At 45.3% G+C, this 25,186-nt stretch overlaps 1 protein-coding gene across 5 annotated transcripts in view; it reads right to left on the bottom strand.

Moving 5' to 3' along the window:
• Nucleotides 1-25,186, bottom strand: part of LOC115079042 (NACHT and WD repeat domain-containing protein 2-like) — a 247,792-nt gene that overhangs the window by 209,621 nt on the left and 12,985 nt on the right. For 4 of the 5 annotated variants that reach the window (XM_029582083.1, XM_029582254.1, XM_029582429.1 and 1 more), the window contains exons 2-3: nt 12,577-12,648; nt 2,875-2,990 (exon numbers count right to left, since the gene is read on the bottom strand). The gene's annotated coding sequence lies outside the window, so the exon portion shown is untranslated. Of the gene's footprint in view, nt 1-2,874; nt 2,994-12,576; nt 12,649-25,186 lie in introns of all 5 variants that reach the window. The other variant, XM_029582174.1, reaches the window with a different exon arrangement.

A 25,186-nucleotide genomic window follows, 5' to 3' on the forward strand; every position in this document is an offset into this window, starting at 1 on the left:
GTTTCTGCTTTGTCCGGGTCCACCTGCTCACGGTGGGACCCTGCAGGGCTCCTCCCTGCAGGTTGCACCAACCCCACTTCAACCTAAGGGTCCAATAATAAAATCCTCCTACCCCCGCCCTCCTGCCCCCTACCCATCGCACAACCCATTAACTGATACAATTAAGCTCACCAAGTGATGCCAAAGACTCCAACTTCTCACAAAACGCGGTATTCCTAATCACCAAACACGGCAGACTTGATTTTCTCACCATGGCATCCATTTTAAAAAAGAAATCACAACCTGCGCGCCAAGTTACGCGCAGAAAAAAAGTTTGTGTGCATAAAAAGCGCGCCCAAAACAGAGCACATAACGCGGAGGCAGAGCTGACACACTGTGCACGCTGACAGCCTATAGAGAGCAGCAGAACCCACACAAGAGCGTGCAAAAACGGCCGCCGCAGCCTACCACGTGGTGTGCAAGAAAAAAAGCCTAAGTGCAGGGCCTAGATCACCGGGGGTTGCTCAACCCACCAGGCTACCCTGTTCCCCAACCCCAACGGGAGCGGGAACGAACGTCGACACGATTCGCCAAGAACAGAGACCAGAGGAAATCCTGAAAACCCTCTAACTGTCTCTGATTCAGGTAAAACTTTCTCCTTTTTTTTAAGTTCTATTGTTCTTTGCTCTGCTGTTCCTTCCATTTGTTCCTTGCTCCGCTGTTTGTTCCATTTCTTCCTCGTTGTTCCAGTGTTCCTTGCTTGTTCCTGTGTCCAGTGTCCTTTGTTGTTCCATGTTTCTTCCTCGACCTGCAGGAGGCGCCTGCACTTTGTTCCAGATGCCTTGCCTGGTTTTTGACCTCCTGAAGGAGGGGAGGGGACACCCTTTGAGGGGGGGGGTGTGCTGTTGCGCTCCTGCTCACGCCGGGAGCAGGCGCTTACCTTCGCGGCAGGAGCCGCCACCACCCGACTCCTCTTCACCGCATCAGGAGCCGCGGACTTCGGCTCCTTCTTCGCAGCAGGAGCCGCCGACGTCACTGCCGCTCCGCGGCCCGGAGGGGCCTTCATCCCCGGTCTCGCTGCAGCAGGGAGCCGCCCCCAGCTCCCTTCCCGTGGCTCGGATGCCGCCTCCAGCGTCGGGGCCTGTCCTGCGGCCCAGCTCAGCTCCTCCTCTCCTCAGCGGCAGGACACCGCTGTCCAGGATCCTGCCCACTTCCCCTAAGGGGCGAGGCCACACCTCTCAGTGGGATTTAAAGGGCCAGTGCAGGTGTGGCCCTCCTCGGACTCCACCCTGGGCGTTCCTGCAGAGCCCTACAAAAGGGCTCCTCGCTCATTCACTCCTAACCTTGGCAAGAAACCAGTCCTCCTGGGAGCTTCTCCACCTTTGGACTTCTCTGCATCCTGCTCCTGCCCGGCATCTTCATTCCTGATCTTCTCCTGATGTCCGATTCCTGATGTTCCAGGTCCTGAGCAACCTCTGCCTCCGGAGGTTCCTTGATTTTAAAGCCCGAGTTCCGGATTCCATGTTTTAATTCAAAGACTGTTCCTGTTCTGACTCATTCCTGGACTGTGTTGAGTCCAGAGCTTGCCCAGTCCTCTCATGGTCCACGACCAGCCGCCCGGCTGTGTAGGGTGCATAGAGGACAGTGTGGTCCGCGATCAGGCTGTGTAGGGTGCATAGAGGACAGTGTGGTCCGCGATCAGGCTGTGTAGGGTGCATAGAGGACAGTGTGGTCCGCGATCAGGCTGTGTAGGGTGCATAGAGGACAGTGTGGTCCGCGATCAGGCTGTGTAGGGTGCCTGAGGGACCTTGCGCCACACGTCTTGTCTTCTCATCTTCAGTTCCAGTTTTTCCCAGATGAGGTTCCATCTCACCGCAAAGGTACACCTCACTCATTCCACAATGGGGAGAGCCCCTAGTGCTCCCTCCTTCGGATCCAGAACACCTCTCTGGTAGTCTTCCTGTTCTCCTTCCTTCTCAGTATAGCTCCTAGTTGGTAGTGTTCCTCTCTTCTCCTCCTGTGAAGATTTTAATTAAGATGATGGCAGCTACGCTGGATTGGTGCCACTGGTTTTCTCCTTCCTCCTTCCTCCTCCCAAACTCCTTTTCCCAGATAATGAATGTGAATCCATATCTCCTTGATGATTTGGATGATTGTATTCTTTCTAGGTGAAAGACACCTCTTTCTTCAGATGGCAAAAAAATAAAAAATAAATAAAAATCTGAGTCTCTGGTCCCTAGGACACTCAGCAAAAATAATAGAACAATTCTTACTCAAAAGGAGAAACCAAAACAAGAAGCAGGAAGAGTAGAAAAACATCTTCCTCAGCCATCAAAAAGATTTTCAAGAAACATGGACAAAAATACAGGGTAAGGTATTCTGACTCCATCTCTTTACCCAAATCTCAGTCCCAGAGACTCCAGAGTCCTTACCTAAGGAAACAAACAAAGGACAACAAAAGACGTGTTGCCCCTAAAAGGATTAACTAAGGATTCCAACTAAAAATTCACTAAGAAATCCACACCCTAAGATGGTGGCAGGGGTTTATAAACTGTTAGAGCACACCATCTGAATTTCCCACATGGGGGAATCAAACCCATACTACTACTGCTAACTACTCACTCTCCTCCCCTGTCCAGGAATTAGATTAGTCCTTCTGATAGAGAATCATTAGGTTCTCTACATCTTTAGCAAATAATACAAATTTTACCTTACATTTGCAACAGCCCCCTCTGGAGAAGACATTTATGCTTAGTTAATGTCCTCCCTAGATAAAGGGCTATAGATAGGCCTTGTCGTTTAATACCTTCAGATGGAGCAGATACTGCCAGAAAATATCTATTTCATCTGTCATTAAGGAAGATTTTCTTTCCAAGACTCAGAAAGTCAACTCACCCCAGACTCCTTTAAATCAGCAAGTTTATACAAAGATTTTGTGGTCTGGATATCTGTAGTGAGAAGAACATTTCTTGAAGGCTTTTGGGAGGCATGTGGCTACTCCAACTACAGCGCTGCTGAAGAAAAGGAGAACAAACATTTGGTGCTTATTTTAACATTCAAATTCAACAGAGCATACCACAAACCAAAAATATCACGTGTACAACAATCCATTTAGCTTTTATATAATTTTGCACATGGTCATCTGTTCCCCCTGGTACTTATTTCTATTGCCCTACTAAGGATGTGCTTTGCTATCACAAGTAGCCTGAGGTGAGAAGGAAGAGACAGAGGAGTAGAATGGAAAGTGGGAGGGGTAAAGGGAGACAAGTGAATGCTAGGGAGAACGTTGGATGGGAGGGAGGATGTAGCTTATTAGAAGGAGCCACCAGATATTAACCAACTTTTATTATGTAGACCTAGCACTACCATTTTTACAAATTCCAAAAAGAGGAAACTTCCAGAAACTGAGCTCACACAACAATCTGCATATGAATATTTTATTCAACAAGACAAGAGCAACTTCCACTTAACTGTTAGGGTCTCATCTACAAATAATGAGCAGCACATTTTTATATTTAATTTGCTGGCTATTTCTCTATCAGAAAACACTTTCTTCAGCAAGACAGAAGTGCAGTCTTATAACTGTTAAGATGCAAAACAGTATGGAAAGCAAAAATACCTTCAGCTGCAGATATTGTATCTTCCATTTTGCTGCAAGATTTTACAAGAACATAAGAAATGCCATGCTGGATCAGACCAAAGTCCATTGAGCCCAGCATTCTGTCTCCGACAGAGACCAGTCAGGATCACAAGTACTGTTAGATCCCCAATAGTTGATCTATTTCTTATATTTCACATCCAGGGATAAGCGCTGGCTTTCCCACTTCTACCCTGCTAATAACTGGTTATGGGCTTTTCCTTCAGGAACTTGTCCAATCCTCTTTTGAACCCCACTATGGGAGTCATTTTCTAAAGCTATCGCATGCACGCATTCGTTAGCTAAATAGCTAGCGCACGCGTGCGATAGCTAGCTCGGGGCGGAGTCGGCCCTGGAAGAGGAGGAGTCGGGGCAGCACCGGGGCCGACTCTGCATAGATTTCCCAGACAGTAAAAGCTATGTATGCCTTTTGCTGTCCTTTTATGGGGTAGTTATTTGGGGCGATGCCGGCAGCAATCACACCGCCGCGGTGCGATCGCTACGGCTAGCGCAGGACTGCCCCCCCCCCCCCACCCCCCGTTATCGCGGGATTCACATTGGGGCAGATTTTCAAAGGGTTACACGCGTAACCCCCAAAAAGCTACCCCAAGCTGCCCCTGCACGCGCCGAGCCTATCTTGCATAGGCTTGGCAGCGCGCGCAAGCCCCTGGATGCGCATATGTCCCAGGGCTTCGAAAAAGGGACATTCCAGGGGTGTTCCGGGGGTGGGACCGAGGCCTCCGGAACAGCCGCTGTGCCGGAGGATGGCGCACCGGCAGCTGCCCGGGGCACACAAGTTACGCCTGCCCAGAGACAGGCGTAACTTGCCCGATAAAGGTCAGGAGGGGGTTTTATATAGGGCTGGGGGGCAGGTTAGATAGGGGAAGGGAGGGGAAGGTGCGGGGGGGGGGGGGGTGGAAGGAAAGTTCCCTCCGAGGCCGCTCCGATTTCAGAATGGCCTCGGAGGGAATGGAGGAAGGCTGCGCGGCTCGGCGCACACAAGTTGCACAATTGTGCACCCCCTTGCGTGCGCCAGCCCTGGATTTTATAACATGCACGCGGGCGTAGATTTGTTCGCACCGCATTGCGCGAACAAATCTATGCCCGCACGCAGGTTTAACGATCTGCCCCATTGCCTTGCGGCATTAATGAATCCAGCCCTATGTTAGTTGCATTGACCACAACCTCCAGTAACAGATTCTATCTTTATCATCTATTACCTCTTGTCCACTGGTTATGCTTATTTTATGTTGTTTTAATCATGTTTTCATTAATCTTTGTTTTATTTTGTATGTTTCGCTGTGAGCTGCCCCAAGTAGGGGTGGCATACAAATAAACTTATCTATAACCATAACTTGATTGTGCACCGAGTGAAAAAATACTTACTATGATTTGTTTTAAATTTGCTGGTTGATAGTTTCATGGAGTGGCCCCTAGTCATAATATTGTTTGAAAGGGTAAATAACCATTCTTTATTTATCTGTTCCACTCCCCTCATGATTTTATAAATTTCAATCATAACCCCTCTGTCAACTCTTCTTCAAGCTAAAGATCCCTGATCTGTTTAGCCTTTCTCCATAAGGGAGCTTTTCCCATCCCTTTTATCATTTTGGTGCTCTTCTCTGTACCTTTTCCATGTCTGCTTATGTCTTTTTTGAGAAGAAGCAACCAGAACTGCACACAATACTCAAGGAGTGGTTGCACCATGGATCTATACAAGGGCACTATGATATTCTCTGTTTTGTTCTCTATTCCTTACCAATTCATTCCTAAAATTTTATTTGCCTTTTTGACCATGGATGCATACTGAGCCAAAGATTTCAAAGTATTATTCACAGGAACTCCAAGGTATTTTTCCTGGATGGTGACTCCTAACACAGAATCCAGCATGATGTACTTGTATTTGGAATTCATTTTCCTTAAGTGCATTACTTTGCACTTCTCTATATTAAATTGCATCTGCCATTTAAAAGCCCAGTCTGTAGTCTTAAAAAGTCCTTCTGCAGTCCTTCACAATCCGCTGCCATTTTAACGACTCTAAACAATTTTGTGTCATCTGCAAATTTGGTCTCCTTACTCATTGTTCCTTTCTCCAAATCATTTATGAATATGCTAATGTACATGTCTCAATACACACCCCTGGGGCACACCACTAACAATCTTTCTCCATTCAGAAAACTGATCATAGTCTTACCCTCAGTTTCCTGTCTTTTATCCAGTAACCAATCCACAATAGAACATTGCCTCCAATCCCATGACCTTCCAATTTCCTGAGGAGCTCTCATGAGGGACTTTGTTAAATGTCTTCTGAAAATCCAAACACACTCTATCAACCAGCTCACCTTTGTCTGCATGCTTTTTACACCTTCAAAAAAATCTAGTAAATTGATAAGGCAAGACTTCCCTTTGCAAAAGCCATGTTGATTTTCCCCCATTAAACCATGTCTGTTCATGTGGTCACTAATATGGACATCCTTATTCAAAAGCCATTTAGACGGATTATTTAAAAGTTATCCATCTAATTGGCAAAAATGACATCTTCAGCCACTTATTCTGCTAAATTATAGCTGGATTTCTTTGCTTCGGTGTTTACTGAAGAGGATGTTGTAGAGGTACCCGTACTAGAGAAGGTTTTCATGGGTAATGATTCAGATGGACTGAATCAAATCACGGTGAACCTAGAAGCTGTGGTAGACCTGATTGACAAACTGAAGAGTAGTAAATCACCTGGACCAGATGGTATACACCCCAGAGTTCTGAAGGAACTAAAAAATGAAATTTCAGACCTACTAGTAAAAATTTCTAACCTATCATTAAAATCATCCATTGTACCTGAAGACTGCAGGGTGGCTAATGTAACCCCAATATTTAAAAAGGGCTCTAGGGGCGATCCGGGAAACTACAGACTGGTTAGCCTGACTTCAGTGCCAGGAAAAATGGGGAAAAGTGTTCTAAATATCAAAATCACAGAACATATAGAAAGACCTGGTTTAATGGAACAAAGTCAACATGACTTTACCCAAGGTAAGTCTTGCCTCACAAATCTGCTTCACTTTTTTGAAGGAGTTAATAAACATGTGGATAAAGGTGAACCAGTAGATGTAGTATACTTGGATTTTCAGAAAGCGTTTGACAAAGTTCCTCATGAGAGGCTTCTAGAAAAGTAAAACATCATGGGATAGGTGGTGATGTCCTTTCATGGATTGCAAACTGGCTAAAAGACAGGAAACAGAAAGTAGGATTAAATGGACAATTTTCTCAGTGGAAGGGAGTGGGCAGTGGAGTGCCTCAGGGATCTGTATTGGGACCCTTACTTTTCAATATATTTATAAATGATCTGGAAAGAAATACGACGAGTGAGATAATCAAATTTGCAGATGATACAAAATTGTTCAGAGTAGTTAAATCACAAGCAGATTGTGATAAATTGCAGGAAGACCTTGTGACAGTGGAAAATTGTGCATCAAAATGGCAGATGAAATTTAATGTGAATAAGTGCAAGGTGATGCATATAGGGAAAAATAACCCATGCTATAGTTACACAATGTTAGGTTCCATATTAGGTGCTACAACCCAAGAAAGAGATCTAGGCGTCATAGTGGATAACACATTGAAATCGTCGCTTCAGTGTGCTGCGGCAGTCAAAAAAGCAAATAGAATGTTGGGAATTATTAGAAAGGGAATGGTGAATAAAACGGAAAATGTCATAATGCCTTTGTATCGCTCCATGGTGAGACCGCACCTTGAATATTGTGTACAATTCTGGTCGCCGCATCTCAAAAAAGATATAATTGCGATGGAGAAGGTACAGAGAAGGGCTACCAAAATGATAAGGGGAATGGAACAGCTCCCCTATGAGGAAAGACTAAAGAGATTAGGACTTTTCAGCTTGGAGAAGAGACAGCTGAGGCGGGATATGATAGATGTGTTTAAAATCATGAGAGGTCTAGAAAGGGTAGATGTGAATCAGTTATTTAGTCTTTCAGATAATAGAAAGACTAGGGGGCACTCCATGAAGTTAGCATGTGGCACATTTAAAACTAATTGGAGAAAGTTCTTCTTCACTCAATGCACAATTAAACTCTGGAATTTGTTGCCAGAGGACGTGGTTAGTTCAGTTAGTATAGCTGTGTTTAAAAAAGGATTGGATAAGTTCTTGGAGGAGAAGTCCATTAGAAAATAGCCACTGCTAATACTAGCAACGGTAACATGGAATAGACTTAGTTTTTGGGTACTTGCCAGGTTCTTATGGCCTGGATTGGCCACTGTTGGAAACAGGATGCTGGGCTTGATGGACCCTTGGTCTGACCCAGTATGGCATGTTCTTATGTTTTTGTGGATAACTAGTTATAAGACTAGAATTTAGTCAGATAAGTCAGAATATTCGAGGGCAGGTAGGAGGCATTCTAGGGAGGAGTAGAGTTAGCCGGATATATTATCTGGTTAACTAGTCGTGCTGCTGACCTGTCCTAAAGTTAGCTAGATAAACATCTGGCTAACCAGGGGTGGATTGACCTATTGGGGGATTGGGCATCCTCTGGTGGGCCGGTTGCACTGGTCACGTGGCCTGCTGAAGGGCTGCTGTGGAAGAAGGCCTTGGTGGGGCAGCAACAGAGCACAACCACTGTGGCTGGATGAAGGGTTCGTCAGGATCGCAAGAGAACTATACATGTGTCTAGACTGACTAATAGACAGGAGATGATTTCACACATTGTAAGCAAAGGTGAGTTGGTCATGGGCACATAAAAGGATTCCTCACCCATGAGAAAGAAGACATTTTCCTAAAAATAATAAAAACCTGTAAGACATACTTCAAGGAGCCCAAAAGGAGGATATATCCTCTAAAAAGAGGACTGATCTCTAGTTTCTGAAATTGCCCCTACATTGCAGGCTTTGTTTGAAGATATGGCCAATGGCGGCTTGATGCCTAGCACTCTAAGATCTGCCACCATAGTGGTGCTTCCTAAACCAGGTCGCGACCCGTTGCTGCCCTCTTCATATCGGCCAATATCCCTTTTAAATCTAGACATCAAATTATATGCCAAAATATTAGCTAACCGACTCAAAGCTATCATGCCCTTGCTCATCTCAGAGGACCAAGTGGGATTTGTGGCGGGGCGGAGGTTGGCGGTAAATTTGCATAAAGTCCAAGCTGCTCTGGAGAACTGTGTAGTCTCTTCTCTCCAGGATCCTCTACTTGTGACTTGTGATGCAGAAAATGCATTCGACCGAGTAGCATGGCCTTTTCTCAGGCAGGTTCTCACTAAAATGGGCTTCAATGGGAGAATATATACATATATAACTTTACTTTACTCCAACCCCACTGCCAGAGTACTGGTCAATGGTCTGCTTTCGGGGGAATTTCCTCTGGGTAGAGGCACCTGCCAGGGGTGTCCCCTTTCCCCACTATTATTCATACTGACGGTGGAGCCTCTTGTTCGGAAAATCCAAGACACCCAATCTGTAACGGGGATTGCGGTGGGTACGCAAACCTATAAAACCTTATTGTTTGCAGATGACATTTTACTACTTTTAACCAACACCCGTACGGCGCTCCTGGAAGTCTTGGAGATTTTTTCTCAATATCAATCCCTTTCGGGGTTTAAGTTAAATCTAGATAAAATGGAAGCCTTGGATCTGACTGGCAAGATGGCTCTAACATGGCCCGCATTTCCGATACAATGGGTGGGTTCCACAATTAAATATCTCGGGATTCAAATTCACCCAACGCCTAGCAAATGGTATACTTTAAATATTTTGCCGGCGATAGAGAAAACTCTACGAACTCTGGCCAGCTGGCAATCTCTGCCGTGTTCCTTGCAGGGTAGGATTGTGCTTGTTAAGATGGTAGGATTGTGCTTGTTAAGATGATTTACTTATTGTCTATGATCCCATATTTTTTGCGAGCTCAAGATAATCACAAACTTCAGAAAGGGATACGATCCTTTGTGTGGAGGGGGAAAAAACCACGTCTAGCTTATAGCACCCTTACAGCACCAAGATGCCAGGGGGGATTTGCTCTCCCTAACTTTATGACTTACTCGAAAGCTGCCAACTTACGATTTCTGGGGGACTGGATACTGGGGACCTCACAACATACTGATGCCCCACTCATTCAGGCTCTCTGTGCGTCACTAGATCCCAGATTTGACCTACACGTACAGTCCCTTACGACAATAGGTGCGCAATTAAAGTTTGGATTAGTGAGAACAATGCGTAAAGTTTGGGCTCTTACAAGACGAGCTCTAAACCTCCCTACGCAAATATATACACACTTCCCCTTAGTGAGTGTCTACACTGAGTCCCGACTTCTGCCTTCCACTCATACATTTTCTATTTCTAAGGGGTGGCCCCTGAAAGATTTCCTGGATCCCCTCACAAAACAACTCCGCTCCTTTTCTCAATGTCAGGAGACTTTGGGTTTACAGACGTCACATTTTTTACTTTATGGTTCTATACGAGCAGTTTACTCTGACTTAATGAAAGGGATCTCTGGATCTATAGACTCCCCTCAATTTTCTGATTTAATGAGTAGTTTTGCTGCCAAAACAGCGTCTCTGTCTTGTATGTACTATTATTACTGTTGTGTTCAGATATACTCCATATTCTCTTCTCTCCTCCCTAAATGGACTCGGGACTGTGGGGAAACCTTGACGATTCGAATGCTACAAGATGCCTATGTTTCCATCTCCAAGATGTCTACAAATGTTACTCTCCGTGAACTTCAACAACGGATATTTCACAGAACAATTATTTCGCCTGCTAGAGCAAAGACTATGGGCCTTCTTTCAATGGACACCTGCCTTAAGTGTGCTCAACCGCAAGCTTCTTTAATACACTGTCTTTGGTCCTGTACAGCTATCCAAACCTTTTGGGAGGATATTCGTAAGTATCTCTCTGCTCTCCTGGGCACTGACATTACTTGGTCCTGCTCCTTTTGTCTTCTGAATAATGAAGTGGGAGATACCAGTATCTCGGTGGATAATGTCCTTTTCATGTCTAAGGCATGTCTCATTGCAAAAAAATGTAAACTACTACGCTGGATAGAAGCAAGTCCACCTAACCATCGACAGTGGTCTTCACTCATGACTGAAATGTATCATTTGGAATGTGGCTCCTTATACACCCGATTTCCACTTGGCAAGAAGAGACTCTTTCAGGACACCTGGCAGGCATATTATGATATCCTTCCAGTGGATATACAAGCTCTTTCACCTCTTCCTTCAAACCAAAGTGCCTCCTAACCGTGGGGAGCTTATTCTCAAATACTGTGATCCATGCAGGCACAGGTTTACCGTAAAGTTTAAATGTGTAATGTGGAGAAGGGGGGTGGGGGGTCCCTTTATATGCTGGTGATGTATGCTGGTGACGGAAGCATCAACACAACAATTTGTATAATGTTTTGCTCTTTTCCGAGATTCTCTGTACAAGGGGGGTGGGTGGGGATTGGGTGGTAGGGGAGGTAAAGGGATTGGGGGAGAGGGAGGGTGTTACGGGGGTTAAATAGGATAAGAGTTAAAAGAGAAAAGATATTGAGATGTTGTATATCATACGTTGTAATGTATCACTTGTGTTATTGTAATCTCAATAAAAATTACTTTCAAAAAAAAAAAAAGGGGACTTATGGTAGTCCTATGTACACCAGCACCCACCTAGGTGGGAGCTGAATGACCAGAAGAGATAAAAGACAGGGACAAGATCCAAGAGCATTCCACAGTGCTAGAGCGCAGCTTGCTGCATACACAACAGCAGGAGAGAGCAACATGGCCAGGGACTAGAGAAAAAGGGAGTTGGGGAGGAAAGGGAAAAGGGAAGGGGGAGGGAACAAGGAAAGGGGAGAGGGGATGAGAGGTGTATTTTTATGACTGTGTGCACAAGAGAGAGGGTGGGTGTGAACTGTCTTTGTAAATGAGACTGTGTGCATATGAAAATGTGACTGAGTTTGGGGAGGATGAGTCCTGGGGTATGATTGATTTTGGACACTCAACTCGAGTCTCCTGTCTCTTATTTCTGGTGCTCACAGCATCTACAGTGTTGAGAAAAGAATATCCCTCCCCAAGGGAACAGAAAGGACAAAAAATAATGTGTAAAAAAAGTTACCCCTGTCACATTGGGCTCTGGAAATATATCTCCCCTCCACCCCCACCTACAAAGTATCTGGCACTGGGAGTAAGAGGGGATGTGAAAGAGCTAGCCGGTGAGAGGTTCCAGCCCCAGAGAGAAACAAATTCTGTTATGGCCCCACCGGTGCAGGATAGGCACACCAGGGCAGGCTCTATCTGTAAAAGAGGGAAAGTTGAAAATAAAATCAAAAGATCAGAAAGATGAAATATAAAGTAGGAAGAAAGAAAAACAAGACTCCTAAAAAGACATAAATATGGAAATATGGTACTAAAAAGAGAAACTTAGGAATAATGCTACAGCAATAAAATAGAAATAATAAGCCTGAATAAAAAAAAAAAAAAGCCTGAAACTTGTTCTACAATTTTTCAGTAGGCAAATCTTTTCCACAGGAAGTGCACTAGCAGCTACTCTCTCTATAGTATGTGTTGGGGGTGTTTGTTTTGAAGCGCTGTCACACTTATTTTTATTAGAAATGTATATCCCACTCATCAAGATACAAAGCGACTTACAAGCATAACAAAATAGCATACAATAATAGCATAACAATATCATACAATACAGTTACAAAATTTAAAAAGCACAATAAAATAAAAATATAACATTTTAATACCTTGTAGTTCAGGGGTAGGAAATTAGCGACAAAGGATGCACTGGAATAAATCATTGCAGGACTGAGCAGAATATCCCCTGAATGACCCTGCACAACTGTCTTCCTTTTGTAGTTCAGAGAAAAATGCCAAAGATTTTACATAGCTCAGGAATTCTGCAGAACTAAGAGCAGAGAGCTTTGTCTCCTGACATAAAGCCTAAATTCAGTTTATTTTATGATTACTTACAGTGACAACATTGGGTGGATTTGCAGGAAACGTCTTAGAAATTGGTGGGAAAACTATGGCACCTTTATATTTCTGTGTGGGAACAACATAAAAGTAATTTATTTACAGTGGTAAAAAGTGCTCCATCTTCATTGTTTTGTTGTCAACTTTAGATCACACAGCAGACATTTCTATAAATGTAATGTCCTTCATTTATAACTTTATCTTGTCCAAACATGAGCTTCCACCATAGCATATCAGCCACCTTTGTGCCCTACTTCCTCCTTTTTTTGACCTTCAACATCTTGCAGCTAGCTGGAAAATTATGTTTAAGGCACAGCAAAACTAATATGATAGGTGTGACAGAGCTAGATCATTTATAATGTATTTGCTTTTAGTCTCTGAATCAGGGGACATCACAGACTCACTGAATGTATAAGTCATGGCACGGAATAGAATTGATGGAAATTTTGTCAATCGCAACTTGCTGACTTATAAACAAGGAACCTGACTTTCTGCAGCAGTTGGAGATTGGATTCTGTGGCAAGGTGCAGAATTCTGCAGCAGGAATACAGACGTCAATGTGTCCATAAAGTGCTATTTAAATGGTGAAAAAAATAGTGCATAGAAGGAAAACATGTTTTTATGGAACTCATAGAAATGAAGATGTGGAAATAAGTTGCAGGTGATGCTTTTTGATTGGATTAACTTAATTCATTTTATGACCACTGCTTTTGAAAGCTATTCCACTTTCATCAGGTAAATGCTGAAAGAGTTAAGGATGATTTTGTATTAATTTAGAAGGAACCTGCAGGCTGAATGACACCATCAGTGTTTATTTTTGTAAAATAAAAGAATGAGAGAAGAGGTGAAACATAGGAAGATAGAAAATGCCAGCAGATAAAGACCATTTAATCCACCCAGTTGTCCCATTTGCATCTGTAAACTGTAGTCAGTCTCTGGACCCTTCCCTCCCTTACCCTGCCACTGAGAGGTCAATTCACCCATTTCAAAGCCAGAGTGGAGGCTGAGGGGAATAGCTATTAAGGTTGTCTGACAAGTAAAACAGTTGTGTGATTCACTCCCAGAAGGCAGACTGTTTGGATCCCTAATAGAGGTAAACTGCATGCAACTGAAAGTAAAATGAAGGAAATTGTGCCGGCCCTGCTCCAAGCTGCTCCCTAATTCATGAGCCTCATTATCCCTTTTCTGATATGCAAAGTCACTCATGTGACATCAGCAACATCTGGAATTCTGCAGGGAAATTGCATCAAGCGTGCACAGACCATGATGTCAGTTTGATTTCAAGGCATGAAACCATAAACATATGCCAATGCTTTAATCCCCACAGAGATATATTTCCATACTCTCTGAAACACTTCTTCACTCCAGCTGCAGAGGAATCAGTAGTGAAAATAACAGCACTTAATAAACATTTGTAAAAATCGCTTAATACTATCACCAAATTGCTAATGTTATAGCAAGCTGCAAAGAACTAAGAATTGGTAACAAGCAAAGTCAGTATGAGACTTCTGTGAACCCATGCCCTGAGATCCCTAAAAGTAGTCTCAAATATATTTCCAACATATTAAAGTTTCTTCTGTGGGTTACCAATAGTAAAAATCAGCAGTAATCATAAAAAAACAACAAAATAAATCACAGGATCCTGCTACAGAATAATCTAACAGATAACCTTGAGTAAAAAATCCTAACTCCCTATAACAGCACAGCCATGAAAACATTTTGCAGCTTCAGTAATACAAAAAAAAAAAAGAATACAATCTCCATCTTTACCCCATGTTAACACCAAATAGTTCTTTAGCACAGAGGTAGGCACATTTTTTGTGCTGGGGCCACATTGTAAGTTATCAAACACAACGAGGGCTGGAGGATGAGGCATGACATGGCAGATCCTCGACACAGCAATCAAATCTCCACCACTTACTGGAGGCATTTCAGTATCCAGCAGGCTTAAATGCCATCATTTTAGCACCCAAGGAGCCACTTCAATCACGGATCCCCAGCCTCTATCAAAAGCAGAAAAACTTCAACCCTACAGGTACAAGGCATTTTCCCATCTAGCAGAGCACCTAACCTCAGTCAGAAAGGCAGGCCATAAATTATAAATAGTAAGGTACAGACCAAAAACCTGGACTGGAAACCACTAAGAGCCAGACTCGTATGCAGTGCAATAAATAAAAAACAGAAATATCACCATTTCTCATAAAACAAAGTCAAGAAATATAAATCAATCATTACAATGAGGAAACTATACTAATAAAAAGCATACCGGTATTTCAAACAAATAAATAAAACACTACCTAATAATTAAGAAGAATAAGGATAAAAAACAAATTTTAAACATTGCCCCAAAAATCAAATATTTCAAAATAGCAGACATATCCCAATAATTAAAACTAATAAGCATAAAAAAAAAAAAAATTCCCCCTCTCCATACCTGGAAACTTTTCATTTCCAGTAACCCTGAGATTGTAGGCTCTACCTTTCACAGGCACACACAAAAGCAGACTCCCAATCTCTCTCTCTCTCTCTTTTTTCACAGACACATACCCAAGCAGGCTCCCAATCAGTCTCTCTCTTTCACAGGCACACATACAAGCCCGCTCCACACACTCACAAACCATTCTACCCTCTCTTCTAGCTACCCTCATCTACTTCCTCCCTCCTTCCCTCTCATTCACCTTTCAGTCATTCATCCCACCTTCACTCTCAGCCATTCACCCTCCCACTCAGTCCTCTCAGTCACTCACCCCTCACTCCCTCTTCCTTTGTGCCACTCATTCCTCCTTCCCACTTAATCCCTTCCCTCTCACTCAATCCCATCTTCCCACTCACTTCCCTTTGTGTCTCTCATCCCTCCTTCCCACTTACTCCCTTCCCTCTCATTCACTTGCACCCTTTCCTTTCAGTCACTCTCCCTCCTTCCCACTCTCTCTCTCTTCCCTTTTCCCTCCTTTCCATTCACCCTCTTCCCTTTTAGACCATCCCCCACTCAATCCCTTCCCTCTATCACACACCCTCTCCCTCCCCTCTTAGTCACTAACTCCCTCACCCTGTTTCCTTGCCTTATTCATACCCTTCCTCATCCCAATCCACCACGTGATGACTCTCCCTTCCTGCCTGCTTCATGTCATCTTTCTCCTGTCGGCTGGGTCAATGTCAGGCCCACCGCTGTGAAGGATCTTATCTTGCTGACAAGGGGATGGGACCCCTGCCAGCACCTCATTTGTTGCACCACAGTCCCAGCCTTGTTCCTGCTGTTGGGGGGGGTGGGACCCCCGCCAGTGCATCAGTCATTGTGCTGAGGTCCCTGCCTTCTTCTTGCTGGCCAGGGGTGGGACCCCCCACCAGCATGTCACCTGTTGCATCACATCCTGGCCTTCTTCCTGCCAGCGCATCATTTTGAATAGCGCCTCCCTTGCAGCCTATGACCTTCCTGCCTACATGAGATTAGTCATGCGGGCCACATATAATATACATTTTAGGAGACCTAGGAGGGCCAGAAGAAAGATGGCTGATGGGCCAGATTTGGCCCATAGCCCATAGTTTGCCCACCTCTGCTTTAGCACAAAGCGTCTTTCTTATATGGACTGCTTTGGCAGCTAGCTGTGTTTATAATCACCCTAAAGTTCTTGATTAGAGGCTAGGCATATTGTGCCTAGGAGCAGATCACCCAGCATCCATTGTTAAAGAGAGCAGAACCCCCTTAAGGGATTTCCTCAGATGCCAGAATAAGTCCTCTTCCTCTGGATTCCAATCCATCCTCAAGAATCTCTCTTCCCAAGACAGGACTCAGGCTTATACAAACTCTCACAGAGGTTATTTTACTACACACTTAATTAATGAAATAGGCAAACCAGTGCCAATATATCACACAAAGCCATCCACTCTTTAATAATAATGGTAGAGGTTAAGTGAGAAATTAGTGAAAAGTTTAAGGACATAACTACTAGTGGCATAGGGACCAGAATTTAGAAACTGGGCCACAAGTATTTTCTTGTTTTAGATTTTTGCAGACTGACTTGTACATCCTTCTTTTAATTCAGGATTGTTGCGTTTCCGGCCACGGCAGGCCCGCGGCTGGCTCCACTCACCCCAGACACCCGGGCCCAGGACCTGGACCGCCCTCTCTGGCAGCAGTAGGCAGTTGACTACACGTTCACACTCCGTCTGTGCTCCCAGGCTCCTCCAGCGTTGCTGCGGTCCCCTCCGGACCTGGGCAGGTCTCCCCACGTGCATCGCGGTGAGGCACCACCACCTCTTAGTTTTTCGCCTGTCCGCTTTAGGCGCGCACGTGTGGGAAAGCCTCCTGCAGCTCCGGATGATGACGTTATTCAATGTCCATATATAAGGCGGTCCCTGCTACTCAGACTTCGCCTTGGCAACAGGTCTCCACGCTTCCTTTCGTGTGTTTCGTTGCTGTTTGTTCCAGTTCCTGTTCCAGCTTCCCGTTCCTTCTACCCTTCGGACAGATCTCCCTGGCTTTGACCCTTGCTCAGACCTGACCTTGTCTCCAGCAGCCACCTACCCCGACTTCTGCTTGAACCTGACCTCATCTTCAGCCGCCTGCCCTGACCATTGCTTGAAACTGGCCTTGTCTTAGGCTTTTGCCTAGCTTGCAGTCCAGACTTAACCTTGTCCCCAACCTTGCTGCCTGCTTCAGTCTGGAATCCTGCCTCGTCTTCAGCTCTGCCTGACTTGCAGTCCAGACTTGATCTTGTCTCCAACTGCATTGCCTCTGCTCCAATGTGCCTGGACTTTGGATCCAGCCTCTCGCTTTGAATCCTGCGTCTTTGCTGCTTCCTGGCATCCTGCCTTGGACACTCTCTCTGGGATCCACCATGCAGAGGCCCACCTAAATCCAGCCGGCCCGGGTACCTAAGGACTCAACCTGCGGGGAACGAGGGCTGGTATTGGTGAAGCTCCAGTTGACCTCTGCTTCCCGTTTGGCCTCGCCTCCTGATGGTGGGGACCTGTGGGGGTTTCCTCCATGGGTGGGGCCAAAACCACCTTGGGCCAAGGGTCCATCTCTGCAACAGATTGCCAAGGTCATGGACTCGGCAGAGCCTTCCACTCTCCAGGCCATTCTGGGCCTTGCCTTGAGGATCCAGGAACAGCAGCAGTTCTTGGAGGCATTGGCTACCTCCATCGAATGCCACATCGCCTGTCTGGACTCTCATTCTGGCTCTGTGGCCTCCATGTCTGCACCACTCAGTTCTCAGGCACCGGCTACCTCGACCAGATCTTTGCTTGCCCTGCCCGCTCCACCTTGGTTCAATGGGGACCCAAAGCTCTGCAGGGGCTTCATAAACCAATGTTACATGCAGTTTGCTCTACAATCATCCAACTTCCAGGATGACCTCACGAAGGTGACCTTCATCCTTTCACGCCTAGAGGGCAAAGCTTTGGCTTGGGCTTCTCCCTTATGGGAGCGAGCGGACTCTCTTCTCCAAGAACTGGGAATGCAAGGTCCACTGCATCATTCTCATGGCCAAGCGAGCCATTGGGTTGATGTGCACCGATGCCACCATGTGGCCCAGCAGCTGCAACAGTTGGTGGGCGGAGGCTGTCCAGTGGCAAATGGACTGAGCCAGCCCCACCAGGGTTGCCATACGATCACTGGAGAGGCAGGCTACAGCCAGTTCAAATCTTCTGCATCTGTGGCAAGGTCATTGTTGTGTCCGTCACTGCTCAATGCCCTCACTCCGCCCTCTTTACCTCTGTGGCGACTCCCTCTGGGTCTGATGGACGGCTGGCTACCGTGGCGTCTCCTTGCCATCTACCTCCAGCATCCCCAGACCAGCTTGATGTTGCAGATCCGCCATGTTTGCCTGATGACCTAGGGCGCACACTCTGATTGAAGTACTAGCAAGGGCACGAACCTCAGGGGCATCCCCCTGAGATGATGTCATCCGCTTCCAATATTTAAAGGTCTCTATTTCACTATCTAACTGAGTTAGCAAGGAGAGGATTCGGATACGGATTCGGCTATGTTTCCTCCAAGCTACTCTGCCTCCTCGGACTTACCAGAGGTACCCACTCCTTGGGAGCCTCACTCTTTTCTTGACTTTCAGATTACAGATAGGAACTGGTACTTGCTCCTCGAGGGCCCATGTTCCTGGACATTCTGAAGATTCTCTACTGCCTGGAAGCTATCGCTGCTACAAACAATTGTGAGTTACCATCGCTTCCTCAGAGCTTTCCCTGGGACCAGGTACTCGCTCATCGAGGGCCTAAACCTTTCTAGCTCCTGAGCTTCCTTGAGACCTTATGTGAGTTTTGTCATCTAGTTCTGTTCATGAACTTGTCTATTCTACCTACTCACTTTCTACAGTTTCTCAACAGCTCAGTCATCCTGGATCTCGGTTCCAGTGCCTGAGGGACTAAAGCCCTGCCGGGCATATCAGCTCACTACTCTCTGGTGATTTCCAAAAACCTGTTTAATAAAAGAACTAATGTGTGTCTGTCTCCATACTCAAACCTAGCCAGTGGTCCCTCTCGGGATATCCTCCTGGGGGCGTGGTCATTCTGCCACCGGCCCAGGGATTCACCACTACTGTCTCAAATTCATAACAGATTGCTATCTACCAGCTCTAACCCAGAGCTATCCCAACAGATTGCTATCTCCTCATGGAGTACCCTAACAGAAGCGGAATATAACTGAATATGAGACACTACAAGATAGCTGACTCCTCCTTAGGAGCCATTCATTCAGATTGCTCCTCCCATCTACGCCCAGCTTTCTCACCAGATTTATTACAGATTGTTAACTCCTCCCTCTTCAGGAGCTCGCAGTCTAACTAACACCAGATTTATTACAGTCATCAAGCACTCAATGAATATACTATAGAATTCCATACTCTAGCAACATAGTTGGGCTTCCAGGAGGACTGCCTCCAAACCATTTACCTAGATGGCATATCGCCCCAGCTCAAGGATGAGCTTGCAGCCCACGAACTACCCTCCTCTCTCAAGGATCTCATTGACCTCACAGGTCGCATAGACCGTTGCCTCCAGGAGCACCACCAGGAAGCTCAGGTACCCTGACACGGAACGTTCTCGCTCTACACCTGTGGTGGGCCCTGCAGCAAGCATAGCCTTGCCGTCTACTAAGCTTGAGGAACCCATGCAGTTGGGATGTGGAGCCTCATCCCAAGGAGCGCCTTAGGTGGAGGAATTCAGGTCTGTGTTTATACTGCGTAGCTGCAGTATATCACCTGTCTTCATGTCCTGCTGTCTGGAAAACTCGCTGGCCTGAGTTCAGTAGGGGTCCTGAACTTGGGTGCTACCTCTCCTGGTCCCTAGCTAACAATACCAGTTACCCTGACCTGGAACTCTTGTTCCTTCCCCACCTTGGCTTTGTTCAATTCATGAGCCAGCAGTAACTTCCTTGTGAAGGATTTGGCCCAACTCCTTGGCATTCCTACCTGTATCATTGAGAAACCACTACTTATTGCCTCCATCCACGGCGACCCTCTACCCAGAATGATCTCTCAAGTCACTGCTACTGTTCACCTCCTCACTGGAACTCTGCATGAAGAGGAGGTAGAATTCTTCATCCTGGATAAGTCCATCCACCCAGTGGTGCTATGGTTACCAAGGCTTCAATGCCATTCACCCCGATTCGATTGGGAGACCCTGCAACTCTCTGAATGGCATCCTGCTTGCCACCACGTTTGTCTCAGGAAAGTGGAACCACCTTCTGTGATCCCACTGGCGGTCACTGTCTTGAGTCTTCCTGCACCATATGCTGACTTTGAGGATGTTTCTCCAAACAGAAGGCCAACATCCTTCTGCCACACCGTGAATTTGACTGCCCCATTGACCACTTGCCTGGTACTACACTCCCTAGAGGCAGGATCTATCCTCTTTCCATACTTGAAACCTGAGCTATGTCAGACTATATCCATGAAAACCTGGCTAAAGGATTTATTCGTCCTTCCACGACACCTGCTGGCTCAGGTTTTTTCTTCATCACCAAGAAGGATGGGTCACTATGACCATGCATAGACTACTGTGGCTTGAATGCATCACTCTCAAGGATAAGTATCTTCTGCCTTTGATCAATGAGCTATTCGACCGCCTCTAAGGGGCGACTATTTTTACCAAGCTGGACCTGCAAGGAGCCTATAACCTGGTTCATATTTGCCCTGAAGATGTCTGGAAGACCACCTTCAATACCAGAGATGGGCATTACAAATACTTTGTGATGCCATTTGGCCTTTGTAATGCCCCTATGGTGTTCCAACGCATGATCAACAAAATCTTCCGTGACCTGCTCTATGTGAAGGTCATCACTTACTTAGACAACATCCTTATTTTCTCAAAGGATCTCGCTACCCATTATTCAGAGGTCTGCATGGTGCTGCAGCGCCTGCATGAAAATCACTTTTTTGCCAAGCTAGATAAATGCTTGTTTTAAAAACAGAGCTTGCTCTTCCTGGGATACATCATCTCCCAACATGGCTTCTCAATGGATCCTGGTAAGCTACGAAGCATCCAAGATTGGCCCCAACCTATGGGCCTCTGGATGCTCCAGCAGTTCCTAGGTTTTACCAATTACTTTCGTCACTTCATAGCTAATTACTCTCTGGTTGTTGCACCCCTCATGGCCCTTACCAGTAAGGGAAGTGACACCAAGAATTGGTCCCTAGAAGCTATTGTGGTTTTTCAGGCACTCAAAAGACACCTTCCTACATGGACCTTGCTTACGTCATCCCGACCCGGACCGCCCCTTCATTGTTGAAGGTTATGCTTCTTCTGTCGGAGCAGGGGTGGTGTTGTGTCCGCATTCCCCAAAAGGGGTTCTGCATCCATGTTCCTTTTTTTTTTTTTTTTTTTTTTTCTATTCTTTATTTATTGCTTTCAAATTATTACAATAAACAACATTTATACAAGAAAATTTATATCATATTTGTTAACTGTTGATTTGGTAAATTCTCAAATATAAATCCACATTAAGGAATAACATCATCTCATCCAGCAGTTAACTTACATGATTATATTTAGGTAAATAAGTGAAATCCTTACTTATCTCTGAACGGTTAAAAAGGAAAAGAAAGAAAGAAACTATCTTTTCAAATATTATCACATTTAGGACCCAATTTTCTCTAATGCCGGTCTATTTTCCTTCGAGGAGATCTTTAAGACCCACCGGATCTACAAAGGAATATGTCTTACCCTCTAACCTAACATTACATTTACATGGGTATCTTAAACTAAAATATCCCCCTTTATCCACAATTGTTTTCCTATATTGCAGAAAGGCTTTCCTACGAACTTGTGTGGCACGAGTTAGATCAGGAAAGATCCATACCTTTTGGCCATAGAAATTAATAACTCTATTCTGGAAAAAAGCTCTCAAAATATTTTCCTTATCTGTGGAAAAGGCTAGTTGAACCAAGAGTGTTCTCCTTATATTTATTTCTAATTCATCCTGCGATTTCTGAAGCAAATCAGATAAGTCAATTGACTCTTCTCCACTATCTTTCACCTTTACATCTTCTAGTTTTTCTCCCATTACAGTTTTTATCTTTTTATCCCCCAGGTAAAAAGCTTTTACAATTACCGGCAGTGTTTTTTCAGGAAATTTTAATATCTGCATTAAATAATTCCTGAATAACTCTAGTGGGTCCAATTTATTAGAAAAAGGAAAATTATTAACCCTTAAATTCAATGATCTTACAGTGTTCTCTAAATTCTCTATTCTTTTATTAACTTCATCTTCAACTTTTATCTGATGGACTTGGATTTTTTCAACACATGAAACACGATCTCCCATATCATTTAACATATCTTTTTGCTTCCCTATTTCATTAGTATTCAATGCAAGCGATTTAGTAGTTTTCAGAACAACCTCTGTTAAGTTATTTATAGATGTATCTAATTTTGCCAAATAATTCCACAGAGTTTCTAGAGTAATATTTGCTGGTTTTTTTGGCAAACTATCTCTCTTGATAATTACACTGATATTCTCTTGATCTCCTTTTTCCACCTCATCATTCTTTGGTGTACTAAACTCTTTTGGTGAAATATTAAGAGTTTCCATGGAATCAAGTTCTCCTGATAATTGTACCTTCTGCTTAGAGGGTTCCATATTTTCATTTAAATTCCCCAATTTCCCTTGTTTGTCCTGTGGGATAAAAGTCTCCTCATGTAGGCCACCTGGTATATCCGGGGAATTCCCCCCACCAGGTGGTGTTGGTGGAACCGGCGCTCCCGGGCTTAATGTTGTTTCATTGGCTAGAGATGAAATGCTCCGTTCTAGGATTTCATCTACAGCAGCCTGCTCATACGGGATTTTCTTAGGGTCCAACCACTCCAATACTGTTTTCTGTCCGAGGTCTTGTGCAGCCGTCTCACCAACGGGCCTTATCCTGGCCTTCCGTTTGGTGTGCGGCATATCAAGGAAATAATAAAATAACTAAACTTAGGACTTCAAAAAGTATTGGTAATGTGATATTAATTTATAAGGATTTCACAAAACGAAGGCAGCAGGTTAAACTAAGCCTTATGTTCCTACCTGAGACGAATTTGAAACTTTATAGGCAAATCCCGGCGAATTCCGTCGAAGCCCGTCAAAGCCCTGCTTTGACGTGCGCGCCCCTTGAGCGCGCGCGGCTTAAGCTACGCGCCGGCGTCGTCTGCGCGCCACAGACGCCGAGGCTTTTATAGTCACTTCCTGGTTCTCCTCCCGTAGGTAGCCAATAGGAAAGCAGCATCTTGAGATGTTACACCGTTGGGGCCAATCAAATCACCCCCGGGTCCAGCTGGTCATTCAAAGGAATTAAGCATGAAATTGAGAGGAGACCGCTCAGGTAGTAGAAAAGCCAGTTCTCACCTGCCTGCCTCAATTTTCCTAGGCAGACGCCGAGGCTTTTATAGTCACTTCCTGGTTCTCCTCCCGTAGGTAGCCAATAGGAAAGCAGCGTCTTGAGATGTTACACCGTTGGGGCCAATCAAATCACCCCCGGGTCCAGCTGGTCATTCAAAGGAATTAAGCATGAAATTGAGAGGAGACCGCTCAGGTAGTAGAAAAGCCAGTTCTCACCTGCCTGCCTCAATTTTCCTAGGCAGACGCCGAGGCTTTTATAGTCACTTCCTGGTTCTCCTCCCGTAGGTAGCCAATAGGAAAGCAGCGTCTTGAGATGTTACACCGTTGGGGCCAATCAAATCACCCCCGGGTCCAGCTGGTCATTCAAAGGAATTAAGCATGAAATTGAGAGGAGACCGCTCAGGTAGTAGAAAAGCCAGTTCTCACCTGCCTGCCTCAATTTTCCTAGGCAGACGCCGAGGCTTTTATAGTCACTTCCTGGTTCTCCTCCCGTAGGTAGCCAATAGGAAAGCAGCGTCTTGAGATGTTACACCGTTGGGGCCAATCAAATCACCCCCGGGTCCAGCTGGTCATTCAAAGGAATTAAGCATGAAATTGAGAGGAGACCGCTCAATGAGTAGAAAAGCCAGTTCTCACCTGCCTGCCTCCTCCGTGTTCCTTTTACTCATATAAGTTCTACCCTGCGGAGCAAAATTATAGCATCAAGGATCGAGAACGCCTTGTGAACAAACTCGCCCTTGAAGAATGGTGCCCCTGGCTGGAGGGCACTAAGCATCAGTTCACAATATTCACAGATTATAAGAACCTGGAGCATCTCAGATGCGCACAGTGCTTGAACTCTCGCCAGGCCCACTGGGCATTGTTCTTTACCCGGTTTGATTTTGACCTACATTATCGTCCAGCTGAGAAACATTTGCCTTGTCCCGCTCGTTCGAATCTAAGGATTCCCAAGAAGAGCCTCGGCACATCATCAACCAAGCCAGCATCTCCTTGTCTGCCATCATGATTGTGCCTGCCGGGATAATGGTGGTACCTCGCAGTCTTCATGAGAAAGTGCTACAATGGGCATACGACTCCCGAGTAGCTGGCCATCCTGGGCGCACGGACTATGTCCCTCTTACAGCACTACTATTGATGGCCCACCATGTCTTCCAACACACATGCCTATGTGGATTCCTGCCCCACGTGTGCTCAGCAAAATTCACCCGTGGGCCGACCTTGGGGGCTACTGCAACCATTGTCTGCCCCCAAAGAACCCTGGACTCATTTGTCCACCAATTTTGTGGTGGACCTTCCGATATTTAAGAGGAACACTGCCATCTAGGTGGTCAAGGACAGGTTCTCCAAGATGGCTCATTTTGTTCCGCTTCCTAGTTTGCCCTCTGTGCCTGAACTTGCACGTCTGTTCTTCCTTCCATGGATTGCCTGAAGATATCATCTCAGACAGAGGGCCTCAGTTTATCGCCCGCTACTGGTGTTCACTGTGTAAAACGTTTGGGATCTCCATCAGTCTAACCACTGCTTAGCATCTCCAGGCCAATGGCCAAGCTGATTACCCATCAGTTGAGAATTTAGAACACTGGTATTACAACATCCACAGTGGGGAAAAAGAACTTTACCTCTTCTGGGGAAGAAATCCAAAGGCACCCCTGTCACTCTGGGCCCTGAAAGGAGGTTTCCTTTCCCCCCCCACCAATAAAGGACTCAGGCCCTAGGGGATAGAGACTTGTGTAAAGAGCTAGCCCATGTGATCCAGCCCCAAGGATAAAAATGTGT

This window comes from Rhinatrema bivittatum, chromosome 1 (assembly GCF_901001135.1).
Source record: "Rhinatrema bivittatum chromosome 1, aRhiBiv1.1, whole genome shotgun sequence".
Classification (NCBI taxonomy): domain Eukaryota; kingdom Metazoa; phylum Chordata; class Amphibia; order Gymnophiona; family Rhinatrematidae; genus Rhinatrema; species Rhinatrema bivittatum.